The sequence below is a fragment of the Schistocerca americana genome, chromosome 3 (assembly GCF_021461395.2).
Source record: "Schistocerca americana isolate TAMUIC-IGC-003095 chromosome 3, iqSchAmer2.1, whole genome shotgun sequence".
Lineage (NCBI taxonomy): Eukaryota > Metazoa > Arthropoda > Insecta > Orthoptera > Acrididae > Schistocerca > Schistocerca americana.
Window position 1 is genome coordinate 180,924,906 of NC_060121.1, and position 15,687 is coordinate 180,940,592.

Sequence of the window (15,687 nt, forward strand, 5' to 3'; positions counted from 1 at the left end):
CGAGATCCATAGTGTCAGGCATTACCTCTCAACACGGACAACACAGTGTAAGTAGGCTGTTTAGGTTTTTATGTTGGTAGCGCCACGTAGCGCTCTGTATGAAAATCGCTGACTGCGCTGTGTGCAGTCTGTGGCTGGTTTGCATTGTTGGAATATTTGCTATTGTAGTGTTGGGCAGCTGGATGTGAACAGCGCGTAGCGTTGTGCAGTTGGATGTGAGCCACCAGCAGTGGTGGATGTGGGGAGAGAGATGGCAGACTTTTGAGAGCGGACGATCTGGACGTGTGTCCGTCAGAAAAACGAAATTTGTAAGGCCGGATGTCATGAACTTATATACATATATATTATGACTTTTGAACACTATTAAGGTAAATATATTGTTTGTTCTCCATCAAAATTTTTCATTTGCTAACTATGCCTATCAGTAGTTAGTGCCTTCAGTAGCTACAATCATTTATTTAGCTGGCAGTATTGGTGCACGCTGTATTGCAGTAGTTTGAGTAACGAAAATTTTTGTGAGGTAAATTATTCATGAAAGGTATAGGTTATTGTTAATCAGGGCCATTCTTTTGTAGGGATTATTGAAAGTCAGATTGCGTTGCGCTAAAAATATTGTGTGTCAGTTTAGTGATGATCAGAATAAGTAAAGAGAGAAATGTTTGAGTACGTTCAGTTTTGTTCAGCTGTTTGAAAATCAAATAACGTAAGAGGTTTACCAGCACAGGGGACGTTTCAACAGTGCCCCGTGACGGCATTGACGTAACGAACGAGGGTAGCGACGTTTGTGTAGAGTTGTCGGCGCTAACATTCAAGCAACACTGCGTGAAATAATCGCAGAAATCATGCGGGACGCACGACGAACGTATCCGTTAGGACAGTGCGGCGAAGTCTGCCGTTAATGGGATGTGGCAGCGCCAACAGCACGATATCGCCTGCAGCTCCTGTCTTGGCCTTGGGATCAAGTCGGTTGGACCGTAGACGACTGGAAAAGCGTGGTCTCGTCAGATGAACCCCGATTTCAGCTGGTAGGAGTTGATGGCAGGGTTCGAGTGTGGCGCAGACTCCAGGAAGCCACGGGCCCAAGTTGTCAACAAGTCACTGTGTAAGCTATTGGTGACAATGCTGTGGGCTGTGTTTACATGAAACGGACTGGGTCCTCTGGAAATGGTTATGTTCGGATACTTTGAGACCATCTTCAACCATTCAGGGGCTTCATGTTCCCAAGCAGCGATGAAATTTTTATGGGTGATAATGCCGGCCGCGCGGGCAGAGCTGTTCTAGTCGTTACAGTCTGGAACCGCGCGACTGCCACGGTGGCAGGTTCGAATCCTACCTCGGGCATGGATGTGTGTGATGTCCTTAGGTTAGTTAGATTTAAGTAGTTCTAAGTTCTAGGGGCCTGATGACCTCAGCAGTTAAGTCCCATAGTGCTCAGAGCCATTTGAACCATTTTTGGGTGACAATGCGCCATGCTACTAAGTCGCAATTGCTCACGATTATTTTGAAGAACATTCTGGAGAGTTCGAGAGAATGATTTGGCCACTTAGATGACTCGGCATGAATCCCACAGAACATATATGAGATATAATCAAGAGTTCACTTCATGCACAAAATCCTGAACCAGCAACACTTTTGCAATAACGGACGGCTGTAGAGACAGTGCGGCTCGGTATTTCTGTAGGGGGTCTTCCAACGGCTTTCTGAGCCCATGACACAAAAGGAGGTCCGACACAATAATAGGAGGTATCCCATAAGTTCTGTTATTTCACTGTAATCATCAATGTGAACAAGCGTCCAACGATGGACCTGTCAGTACCAAACAGCTCGTGGTGCAATTTGGTTCAAGGAATAGCATTATTAACCGTAGTTTCTTCCTGTCTCTGTTTTATCGTAAAAATTAACGTCTAGTTCCCAGTACTCACATTCCATTGCTCAACATTTAGCGTAGGCGCGTCCGGACAAAATACACGAGTTCTATTTCTTTTTATTTCTTTATTTCTTGTGGTGTTGATAGCCAACAGAAACAAGTGTGCTAACATTATTCACGTCTTGGGTTCCGACTTCAGTAGAAAGTCTAACTAGGGTAAGACCCTACGCTGTAGACAGGCGTTGATATACTTCAACGAGGACAGTTGAATATGTGTGCCCTGACCGGGACACGTACCCGCGATCTGCTGCTTACAAGGCTAACCGGCCATTGACCTTCTTCTTCTGTTCGGATGCACAACAATTGCCCGTAGTCTTACGGGCTCGGTAAGATTGTCTGCCGCGAGTATTAGTGTAATGGGCAGGGGCACTACGAATGTAATGTGTGGACATTAAGTTGGGAATGTGGGTCACGTGGAGCGTGCAAGGGATAAGTCCCTGAAGTCGCACTATCCTCTGTGCCCTCGGTGGCTCAGATGGATAGCTGGCACTGTTCGGTCAGAGGGCTGCTTGCCCTCTGTAATAAAAAAACTGCGTAAAGGAATCAACGATCAACTTGAATTGATGTCTTGTGACCTCCGCTCAGACCAAACGCAACGAACAACGCCGAACAAAATGGAACAAAAAGAAAAAAAAAGATGGATAGAGCTTCTACCATGTAAGCAGGATATCCCGGGTTCGAGTCCCGGTCACGGCACACATTTTCAATCGCCCCCGTCGATGTACACCAACGCCTGTCGACAGCGTAGAGTCTTGATTTAATTATCATTTCATTCTAGAGCGCTGCATGGTCACCGATGATACCATCTTCATATACCAACTAGATTAGTTTGAATCTTTTTCAGTCTGCAGTGTTATAAGCCTTCCGGAAAGTTCCTTAAGTAACAGACTGCCACAAAAATTATTTTTTTTTTTTAAATTAAACATATTTCTTTCTGACTGAAAGCGGTCAACTATAAATTGGTCACTATTACGCCTAGCAGATTTAGTAGGATATTTCGACTGATTTTCCTATTCATCAATGTTAAATTATTCATACCTTGCCTGTCTTCCATGAAGTTGTGCGATTTATGTGTGACCTACTCTTTTAATTTCCTTTTTTCGTTATTGAAGTCAGACAGCGTTACAAAATTGTTTTTGTTGAATCATGAGTTTGATTATAACAATGCATTATTTTACTAAATCACGGCTACCACTTATACAAGTAGTTCAATTACTCATGTGGTAGAACACTTACGACGTTAATCTTTCTTCCTTCCTTACTACGGTGCAAAGACTTTCAGTGACCTCCCATCTAACATAATGCAAGGAATTTGAAATACCTATGAAGGATGAAGAAATTTGAAATGCAACTTATTTACAAGCCCTTCCATATTATCTAATTACATGGACTGAAGGATTTAAAATTATGGTTAGGTGCACTGAATGTACACGTACTTATTATAAAGCTACGTTACAAGTACAATAGCAGCTTATCGTAAATGGGCGGAGCTAACTATTTTCTGAGAAAAATACCAGTGCAATTCAGTAAATAATAACATATCGGAAGATAATCAGAAGTTACTTACAACAACTGAGGAAACACAAACTTTCTTCAAAATCGAGTATTCTCGGTTAAATTTAGCTCATTCAAGAACAAACAGAACTACCTGTTACAGAGATAGTTTATTATTAACAACATCTACAGATTAAGTCTATAAAAATTACTTATCTTTTGCTGATATATTACTTCACTTCTTCCAACCACTTCTTGACGAGATATATGGAAAATCAATGAATGGAACAATGGAACGATCGGCTTTTAAAACATAAGTTTCTAGTTTCTGTTTAATTTTCAACCAGAAACGCAGTCGTCACTGCCAACTTTAGTACTCATATCGGTTCGCATTACAGTTTTGCTTGGCTAGCAGTTTTACTTGACTACTTAATGCAATAGACTCCAATGTTTTATTTTGACATATTGAACAATAGACTTTATTTCGTTGCAGATACTGCTGATTTTTTTTTTTGTCTGTCTAATCGAACTTCAACTCTCTTCCCGTCGGAAATGAAGTATGGCCCTTTTAGTAATGAAATACACTGTCGCAATACAGAATTACGGCTGCAGGGCACTGCGATTCATGCGTCTCCGGGAAAACTGAAATTACAAATCATGAAATCGTTTCCAGGAACAATGCTGCCACCCACGTAGCGACAGCGGAGACCGTTGTACAAGAGGATATTAATGTTCGACTACTCGTTCCCAGTATGTTGGAAATTCTACGTGGTACGAATGCAATTATCTGGAGCGTTGGGACACTAGAGAGAAGGATATGTAGCAAATGAAATTCCAACTGCTTTGCTTTTGCTTAAATGTCTTCATTAATAGCGGAATTACGCATTCGCAGACTAGTCCCCTTTCGATATTTACTGATAGCGGTTTGATTAATGAGTGTGACCTGGAAAGTTAATTTGAAGATAATACGAGTATAGTGAACACTGTTGCACTATTCCACAACTAGCAGATACTCGATTGTATTTGTGATTCGTGGAAACTAATAACTCGGTGTTTACATATCATTTTGTCACACAGGTCGGCGGTAATTCAGAGCACGTCCAACGCAAACAGTTACATAACCGCTCATTAGGTAATTGCACTCGCAGTTTGAATTTATGAATCATGTTGATCGCTATAGCGCACGATTTTAGTTTCCCTACAAACGTTTCTATAGAAATCTATGATTGGGAGATAGTACAAGCGCCGTTTGGAGAGCATCATAAATTACAAAAATTCCATACTATATCCAGTGTTCGTTGTCGTAACTCCAAGGCTCGAAAGCAGACATGTGAAGTGAAAAGACGCGAATCCACTTAGATGGCGCTGGGAATAAAACCATTTCAGCTGCTTACACAAGTGAGACAGTCACTAGGAAAAAGTGAAAATAGTCTGTCCGATTTTTAGTTGTCTATAAACTCCTACCCGAAACATGCGGAAAGGTTCCTCAACAAGTTTCTGTCTTATTGAATTTCTTACGTGCTGTGCATATCACATGACCCAGTAGTTCCTGGGGAACAATAATGTAACATTTCCTACAAATTTACTGTTTTATCTTGAGGATACATAGTTTGCCTCTGTTATTAGTTGAAAACAGTCTTGGTTGAAATTTTAGTGTTTTTATTTATCAACTACACGTTTAACCTTATTTAGGCAAAACTCGCACTTGACCAGAAAATAATATTGCGAGTTTGTCGCTTCAAATGTTGACGTATCTTTCACATTTTAATGTAAGTATAAAATGGAAATGGGAAAGAAGTTCACCCGCATTACGTCTTACTTCCACGCTGTGCATCTTTCAAGTGTAATAATTTTACTATGGTATTTTTATAAAAAAAATTTATTGTTAGAAGTTCTTGCTCCGTATGACGCAGTATTGCGTGTTATAGATGGGGTTCTTCATCCGAAATTATGGTCCTGTGTTAGTAATGTTCTCGTTCTAGTGATATATGATACATAATACCTGTTTAGGCGCAGCATCTGTGTGTTGTATTATACACACTGTAAATTTACCGCCTTATTTTTAATTTTTACTCCGGCATAATTTTTGGGTAAATTAATGCACAGGTGCTGCTTCCAGTAATTCTTTCTCATTAATGCTTGATGTGCATTATATTTATAAAGTTTTAGTGGCAATGTATATTTAGTTCACGTTCTCTCATTCTTACCAGCAGGTGCGTTGCAGCGCCACCTATGTATGAAAAACAAAACTGCAAAAATTAACCAAAGTATCATGTCACTGTTACCGATTACGGTGGAGATAACCGAATTACCACTAAAGAGCACCCTGCACTAGCAGGCTGGAAACAAAGACAGTCTAGCAGTAGCCTTGGACCAGCCGTCATCTAGCATCAGTGATGTGAACACAAATAAGAGCGGTTGTTTTTATTCAAGAAATTGATTTAAAATATAATTTTGGCTCGAAAAAAGTCGATTAGAATATAATAGACACTGAAGTATACACAGTGAATTAATATTTCATATTTGTGGTGCTCGAACTGTTACGATGGATTTCCGCTATCAATACAATGATTCATTAGTTTAGACTATTACATGGGGCTGATTGTGTTATGGCAGAGTTTTATTTATTTAACGTGGAGCAATAAATAATTTGTTATCCCACGCGTTTTAAGAGTTGGAACATTATTTTACTAACGTACCAGCAATCCCAAAATCGACACTGGCTTTCACTAACTAAAATAGCGCATTGGAAGCCGTGACGTACGGAGAAGAATTTCAGTGGTGTTAAGACGGCAGTTATAGAAGATGTGAGATGAGCGGATCTCCACTCAGACAAATAGCTAAACTCTGAGTGCAAACTACAGTCTGCCCAACGTAGTGTTCCATTTGCAACTTCACATAAGCAATAACGTAGTCTTTTAGTGTGTTAATTTACAGTACTAAATCGTGTTAGAGAGAATCTAAATAGTCGTCTTTTACGTCAGAAGAGACTGTTATATTTAATTCAGTTTTATGAAGGGGAACCACTATACCTTCTTCGTTTGGTCATGCTCTTCACTCCTGTAATGACGCACCATGTTTCTACAACATTCATCATCATATCCCATTCCCCACTCTTCTTCCACTAATTTTCAATACATGTATCTCATATCCTTTTCATCTTCAACTGCAGTCAAACAGTAGACTAAATAAATCCTCACTTCCAACTCAAAAGCCCATATTTTGACATTCTTTCCACCAGTTTGTAGGGCCATCGTCAATACATATTTCGAACAAACAACTTTCTCTAAATTCGATGTCAAATATAAACTTCAACGAAAGGTTACTTACTTTGACTATAATTTTTTTCTGCACTTACGTCTGTTCCAACGAGTTAATATATATTGTAGGAACTTTTTTGTCTTTCATTGTTTTCCAGTAACTTGTGGTTTGTACACTGTCACAGACCGGCTTCAAATTAGTAAACATGTGTAACCCCGTCCATGTGCGGTTACTTTTTCTGCCAGCTGTTCGACAAGGCATGTGTTGTATGTGCGTGTTCTACTGGTTCCAAATCCACTTTGTTCTTCGAAATTTTGTACCTCTTGGTTTATTGTCTGTAGAATAACCCTCAGAAACTTTCTCATTCTGCTATCTTTCGACATCGAAACTGCGAGTAGCGTTACTGTTATTGAAAAACAAGTGTACTGATTGTTCTAATCAGTACGAACTGAACCATGAGAAAGTAGGTGACGAGCACAAAAAGTTTCTGTTCGAATGGTGATTTATTAAACAAAACCTCAGACAAAGTAGATTTTGCCAAAACATAAAACAGCAGAGAATACTGCTTGCTGTTACTTTGGCTAACTACTGTAATATGTATTATGAAGGCAATAGTTTAAACGGTTTCTACATGTTTACGGAGACACGGCCATATAACAACACTAAACACAAACAACACAAATGCAATCTGGTAGCCTTTCTAAATGTCACAGAGAATTAAACTCTATAATCATTCACATAGCCACCAATGGGGTGTACGTGTACGAAACTGGAACGAGATCCGATAATTTCTTCTGTGAGCCTTAATTTTCAGGCAGTGTGTATGATGTTCTTAGTCGCAATTACTGGTTTCGCTGGCGCGTTTTTGTTCTGGAATGTTCGATAGCTAAATAACATAAACTAATGAAAAATATCCTCAACAGCACAATTGTTTAGTAAATCACTGTATAGGAATCTAGTAGAGTGCGGTAGAGAGAGGAGACAAATGTTGCTAGGAGACAGCCACTGGCGTTGCGCTGGAGAGTGCCCTGGAGCCGTTTGAAGAGCGCCTTAGTTCTCGGTCGCAGCGAACTTCCTTTGAGTTTCACCCCCGCCGTCGCCTCCGCCACCGCCGCAGCCGCTGCCGTCGGTCTTGCCCCACGCATTGTTTGTCAGCCGCCGTCTGCGCACACCAGGTTCCGCCGCTGATTCTGAGGGACGGTCTGCGTGACCTCTGTCACCCCGCCGTCTGCCACTACGAACACTGAGGAGGAAAGAAGCAGAAAGCTTCTTTTTCGCCACAAGGTTCACTGTCCGGACTATTCACAAATATCCTCTTTTTTTTTATCAATCTTTTGAGTCCTCTGACTGGTTTGGTGCGGTGGGCCACGAATTTCTCTCTCGTACCAACTTCTTCATCTCGTAGTAGTATTTGCACCGGACGTTCGCAGGTATTTGTTTGATGTATTCCAATCGCGGTCTTCTCCTACATTTTGTACCCTCTACAGCTCCCTCTACTACATTGTCTCCCAACCTGGGTGCAATTGCATCCTGAGGTTTGAAATGTTCTGAGGGGTAAAAACAATAACATCCGATTGCCTCTCGATCATTAATCTAGATTATTTTCAAAATATCGTTACTTTTGTCACCATTTCGTACGACTCTAATACTGATTACATAAATTATCAATAATTACATTAACAAATACTAACATTAACTAGTGACACAGTGTGGTAGAGGATCCAGGTTAGGAAATGAATGTATGTCCATCTTCTTCCTCACATAGTCCACCCAATACACACGCACTTTGTACCATGCATCTGTGACAGTACAATTAGGAAACGCGTTATGAAAATGCCATCTCTGAGCTGTAGGCAGTCCTGATATGAGTACTGATCCAATATTTTTGTAGTCTGGCTTCAAAAATACAAAAATTCTTCGTCTCCATCACTTTTTCTTCACCAACTCTGATGCTTTGTAAGTCGTTATTCTCTTTTCTGCTAATGATTACTTTCCCTTTTATCTTTTCAACTATAGCCAAGATTCAGTATTAAGAAACTTGACCAGTCAATTCAACAGTAATTTTCCGAAAATTAGATATTTGTTATTCATTCCATCACTTGTGTCTGTGTCTTGTTTATCTCAGATGGTTCAAATGGCTCTGAGCACTATGCGACTTAACTTCTGAGGTCATCAGTCCCCTAGAACGTAGAACTACTTAAACCTAACTAACCTAAGGACATCACACACGTACATGCCCGAGGCAGGATTCGAACCTGCAACCGGAGCGGTTGCTCGGCTCCAGACTGTAGCGCCTAGAACCGCTCGGCCACTCCGGCCGGCCTTGTTTATCTCCAAGTCTCTCCAACCTGAACTCTAGGTTCAACAATCTGTAACTTATTCTAAGACATTCTTAGATTCAGTTAGAAATACTGAACGTTCACGGATGTTACCATTGGTTTTCCTATTTGCCTTCCCCTGTTCAGACCGTTCCCTCTATGTAGATTTCAAGCAAGGGTGATGACAACCTGCCTTTGAAACTCTTTTACATTATTTTACTTTTCTCATTATGCCCTTTTTCTGGTATTCCCATTTTATTTCTGTGGCTACTAGAGACAACCTTTACCTCTGTACTTCAGTTCCGTTTTATAGAGAGTGTGGCAGACACTGTAATGAGCGAAAGGTCACGTAGAACACCATTCCTTTACTAGATGTTGGACGAATGAGTATTGCAGTACGTTCTTAGTAGCATTATACATTTTATGCTTTTTATCCTCGTACTTGTTCCTGATAATCCTGGGGCAGACGTTGTCATGTCTATGAAAGGTGGACTGGACACAGCAACAACTCTATACAACTGGATGCCTACCGTTTTGTGGTCAGTAATATCTCTAAAGTGTAAATGCGAAATTCCTTATCGAAATGTTGACGATGGAGCAGAAGATGCACATAACAATCACAACAATAGTACTTCTCTTCAATAGAAAAGTACGTCTGTGAGGTATATTTCGTGTTCTAGCTGTGTACCTTAGAACTTTCATAAGTAACATACATGAAACTTTCCAGTCTGGATCCACAGTAAATATGGGACCGAAATAACGAAGTAATAAGAGGAAGAAAACTGAAGGCATGCAAGCCACAATTCGCAGAACGTGTAAGTGGGCTTCTTCTGTGTTGTCAGCGCTGTCTAGCGCTTTGCACTGGATCTCACACTGCTCTTTCTTTGTGAGACTCTGTGGCTGGTTGGACTCGTTGTTGGAAGTTAATCGACAGTAGTGTTTGGCAGTTGGAAGTTAGTCGCCAGCAGTGATGGAAGTACTGTTCTACAGTTGGAGGTGAACGGCCAGCAGTGATGGATGTTAGATGTGCGTAAGTTAGCATTGATAGAGGGTAGAGGTCTGAAGAGCTAGCGTAGGCTAATGATCTGTACATGTTCGACTTGGAGACTGAATATTATTCACCTTTGTACTAGATGTCATTGACGATTTATGTTTGTGTCTGAACCGGATGCCACATTACTAGTGTACAAAATACATTATTTGGCTTGCAACAAAATCTTTCCTTTGCTGACCACATGCCTATTAGTAGTTAATGGTTGTAGTAGTTAGAATATTTTATTTAGCTGGCAGTATTGACGCTCGCTGTATTGCAGTAGTTCGCATAATGGTGATTTTTGGGAGGTAAGTGCTTAATGAAATGTATAGGTTATTGGCAGGATTTCTATTTAATCAGGGCCATTCTTTTGAATTAATTATTTGAAGTCAGGTTGCATTTTTTTTTTAATCAGTCAGATTGCGTTGCGCTAGAATATTGTTGGTCAGTGTTGACATGATAAGAAAAAATAAAGAGTAAGTAGGTCCAATAATCTGAGACGAATGTGGGGAATATCTAAAGAGCGATAAGAACGGTCTCTCAACAGATTTACAGAGTCTCTAACAATAAGCGATCAACAATAAAAGCAAGATTCTAACACCACCACCTGACTCGGAAAGGTGGGGTGTTCCAATACAGAAAGGCCAGGTCAAAATCGGCGATGGCAGTACACAACAAACACTCTGGGAAAAGTCTGTTACAGAAACGTAAATCCGGTTGCGGCGAGACAGGGCCAGTGTCCCAGAGGCAGCGGAGACACGATTACGCGTTGTGACAGCAGCCTGAGGGGAGACTTCCCGTTATCTGCGACGCGGCTGCCGATCAAACAGCGAGGCGCGCGCCTCGGGGTGTTTCGTGCCACATTAAATGAGCCAAACAAACAGACAGACAGGAAGCTCCTGAACAGTTAAAGGACGTGTAAACAGAGGCATGTTTACACCGGAAGATGACAACAGCATCCAGTCGGAAACAAATGACATCGATGCAGAATGAGAAAAACCGTCATCTTAATTATAGTAGTTTCAACGGAAAAAATACTCTCCCACGATAGAAATTTTAATATGAAGACAGTGTGTTTAAGAAACGAAAAATTTCACTCTGTGTATAACAAAAGTACTCCAGGAATTTTTGCTACGAATTCACTGGTAATTTGTAGTAATTTCTTTTAGACTTGCTAATAGCATCCTAAGCTAGTTTAGTCACGATTGAACTGACATTTATGTTTACTTTCAAAGTTGATCTATTGAGTTCTTTAGTTCGATCAGACGCAAACAGAACACTGTCATCCGTACAACGAAGGTATTAACAAGTGTTTCTTCTGCTTTTCGCGGGTTTAGTTTCCGAAACATTTCTGTAGATGGCTTTGGTGGTACATAATCTCCTGGTCTGATTCCTTCTTCAGTTTTGAATTCCCCACCAATCTGATGAAGATTGTTGTGAGCTTAGAGCAGTGTCACAGCTTTTCGTTATGCCAATATGTTGAATAAGTGCTTTGTTTCTCAAAGGCTGTCGGGACATATTTTGCTGAAATTCAGTCAGAAACTTTTTCATTGTGTACGATTCCCAGAGAGAGCAGCAGCTCGTTTCACTACTCAGCGCCATAATTAAGTTAAAGATGCCTAAATCCGCTATACTCCCAAATCCACTTTTAAGGCCCGTTTTTTTTCTTTTTCTTTTTTTTTCTTTGCCTGATTGAAATCTACTATGTTTTCTCTCCAGTTACAGATAATATTAGAAAACATATTATACAATTCGGAGGGAGACTGGCTAAATGAAAAACTCATCACTGGCATCTGATACAGAGGACAACCAACAGTTGTATGTAGATCGACGTTTACAACTTGACAAACGTGTACATTATACCAGAAACGTAAGTCCACTAACATTACATTTTTATATACCATTGACACACATGTCATAAATTCTTTTCCACGTTCGGCTTGAATTCCATCTAGAAAGCAAACATCTATGTGGATACCTAGAATTCAATTTCAACACTGTTTATTTTAATATGTTAGATTACGAAATCCGCCTTACCTCACAGCACGCGGGTTGTCATGTACATTATCGCTGTCATTTGTAAGGAAGTGAGATTTCTTGGTTACATATGAGGTAGCTGTTATATAATTAAATATATAACTTACACATAATCCGAAAAGTCCATATAACATGTGTTTTGTTATTTCTGCAACTATGTTTGTCTACATCTGTGACATGCATTTATACATGAAAAATATCATGTTGGACTGTTAGTAAGTAACGGTAGAAAATACAAGGGGTATACAATTTTAAATGTACACTGACCATCCAGCACATTACGACCACAATGTAATAGCTGGTACGTCCACCTTTCGCACGTCGTGGCATGAAAGCAATGAGGCATTGGTAGACCACTGGAGGAAGTTCGCACCACATCTGCACACACAAGTTACCTAATTTCAGCAAATTCTGTGGAGGATGGGGGGAGGGGGGGGGGCGGGGGCGATGGGGTCTGACGCCACGTTCAATCACATCCCAGTTCTGTTCAATCGGATTCAAATCTGCAGAGTTGGGGGACCATCACATCAATTGTTACTCACTACTGCTCTCCTCGAACCACTCCATCACACTCCTCGCCTTGTGACATGGCGCGTTATCTTGTTGAAAAGTGCCACTGCCGTCGGGAAACATGATCTTCATGAAGGGGTGTATGTGGTCTATAGCCTGTGTACGATACACCTTGGCCGTCATGGCGCCTCGCATGAGCTCCACTGGACCCATGGATGCCCACGAGAATGTCGGCAGGAGCATAATGGAGCCGGCTCCAGATTGTGTCTGTCCCGCAGTACAGGTATGGTATGAAGGAGCTGTTACCCTGAAAGACAACGGATTCGGCCATCCCATTGGGGTGATGAAATATGAATGGGAATTCATTACACCACTGCCACTGCCCCATCGTCTAGTGCCGATAGTCACGTGCCCATTTCAGTCGTAGTTGCCGATTTCGCGATGTTAATATTGGCACATGCACTGGTCGTCGGCTGTGGAGGCCCATCGTTAGGAGTTGTCGTTGCACTGTGTGTTCAGACACACTTGTAGTCTGCCCAGCTTTACAGTCTGATGTTAGTTCCGCCAAAGTTCTCCGCCTGTCCTGTTGTACCAGTTTGCCCAGCTCACGACGTCCGACGTCTGTAATGAGGGGTGGCCGCACAACTCGACGCCGTCTGAACGTTTCGTCATGTCTTGAACACACTCACCACAGCTCTCCTCTAATACCCGACAATTCGTGCAATTTCTGAAATGCACATGCCGGGCTTTCGGCCATCGAAATTGACCTCGGTCAAACTCAGATAGATTGCGTTCCTTCCCTAGTGACTAGTGTTACAAGCACCGTGCGTGTGACTAACTAGTGGTGTTTCCTCCCTGTTGCCTGGATGGGCTGCAATCGATAGTAGATCGGTAGGATTCATTATGGATAGGAAGGAGAGCACAGAGTGTGTTACAGTGATCAGTTCAGTGATAGGGTTGTTGTTACCAGAATTGACAGCAAACCAACTGCGATAACGATGGTTCACGTATAGATTCCGACGTCGCAAGCTGAAGATGGAGATAGACAAAATGAGAGTACTGAAAAGATAATACAATACGGAAAGGGAGATGAAAATCTGTTGGTTATCGAGGACTGGAATTTAATTGTAGGGGAAGGAGAAGAAGAAAGAGTTACAAGAGAATATGGGCTTGGCACAACGAATGAGAGAGGAGAAAGAATAATTCACTTCTGTAATAAATTTCGGCTAGTAATAAAGAATACTATGTTCAAGGATCACACGAGAAGGAGGAGGAGGAGGAGGTGGTGTACTTGGAAAAGGCTGGGTGATAAGACAATTTTTCAGTTAGATTACATCATGGCCAGGTGGAGCGTCCGAAATCAGATGCTGGATTCAAGGTGTACAGAGGAGCAGATATCGACTCTGATCACAATACAGTAGCGATGGAGACTATGCTGAAGTTTAAGAAATTAGTCAGGAGAATCAATACACAACGAAGTGGGATACCGAAGTATTAAGGAATGACGAGATACGCTTGAAGTTTTCTAATGCTATAGATACAAAAATAAGGAATAGCTCCGTAGGCAGTACGGTTGAACAGGAATGGACATCTGTGAAAAGGACAGCCATAAAAGCAGGAGAGAAAAACACAGGTACAAAGAAGGTAATTGCGAAGAAACTATAACAGAAGAAATACTTCAGTTAAAAGAAGAAAGAAGGAAGTACAAAAGTATTCAGGGAAATTCAGGAATACAAAAATAAGACTGTGAGGAAATAAATAAATAGGAAGTACAGGGAAGCTAAGACAGAATGTCTGTATGAAGAATGTGAAGAAATCGAAAAAGAAATGGTTGTCGTAAGGAGTGACTCAGCATATAGGAAAGTCAAAATAACCTTCGGTGAAATCAGAAGCAAGGATGATAAGATTAAGAGTGCAACGAAAATTCCACTGTCAGACGCTGAGGAGAGAGCAGATAGGTGGAAAGAATACACTGAAAACCTCTATGAGAGGAGAGATGTGTCTCATGTGTTAGAAAAAGAAACAGGAGTCGATTTACAGGAGACAGGGGATCCATTAGTAGGGTCAGAATTTAAGAGCGCTATGACTTATCAAATAAAGCATAAGGGACAGATAACCTTCCATCAGAATTTCTAAAATTATTGGGGGAAGTGGCAACAAAACAACTATTCACGTTAGTGTGTAGAATGTATGAGTTTGGTGACATACCATCTGAGTTTCGGAACAATATCATTCACACAATTCTGAAGACTGCAAGAGCTGGCAAGTGCGAGAACTACCGCACAATCAGCTTAACGGCTCATGCGTCCAAGTTGCTTACAGGAGTAATGTGCAGAAAAATGGTAAAGAAAATTGAGGATGTGTTAGATGACGATCAGTTTGCCATTGGGAAAAGTGAAGGAATGAGAGAGGCAATTCTGACGTTGCGGTTGATAACGGTAGCAAGAGTAAAGAAAAATCAAGACACGTTCACAGAATCTGTCGACCTGGAAAAAGCATTCGACATTGTAAAAGGGAGCAAAGTGTCCGAAATTCTGAGAAAAATAGGAAATATAATAAAGATTTAGGGCTGGAATCAAAATTCAGGCGAAAGCGTACCAGTGATACGATTTCGCTGATGGCATTGCTAGCATGAGTGAAGGTGAAGAAGAATAACATGATATGTAGGTGAATGAACAGTCTAATAAGTACAAAATATGGAATGAGAGCAAATCGAAGAAAGACGAAAGTAATGAGGAGTAGCAGAAATGAGAACAGCGAGAAACTTAATACCAGGACGGTCACGAAAAAGATGACGTTAAGGGATTCTGCTACCTAAGCAGCGAAATAACCAATGACAGACGGAGCAAAGAGGACATCAAAAGGCGACTAGCAGTGGCAAAAAGAGTATTCCAGGCCAACACATGCCTTAATTTGAGGAAGAAATTTCTGAGAATGTACATTTGGAGCATAGTATTGCATGATAGTGAAACATGGACAGTGGGAAAGACGGAACCGAAGAGAGTCGAAGGATTTGAAATGTGATCCTACAGAAGAATGTTGAAAATTAGTTGGGCTAGTAAGGTCAGGATTGAGGAGGTTCTGCGCAGAATCGGAAAGGAAGGGAA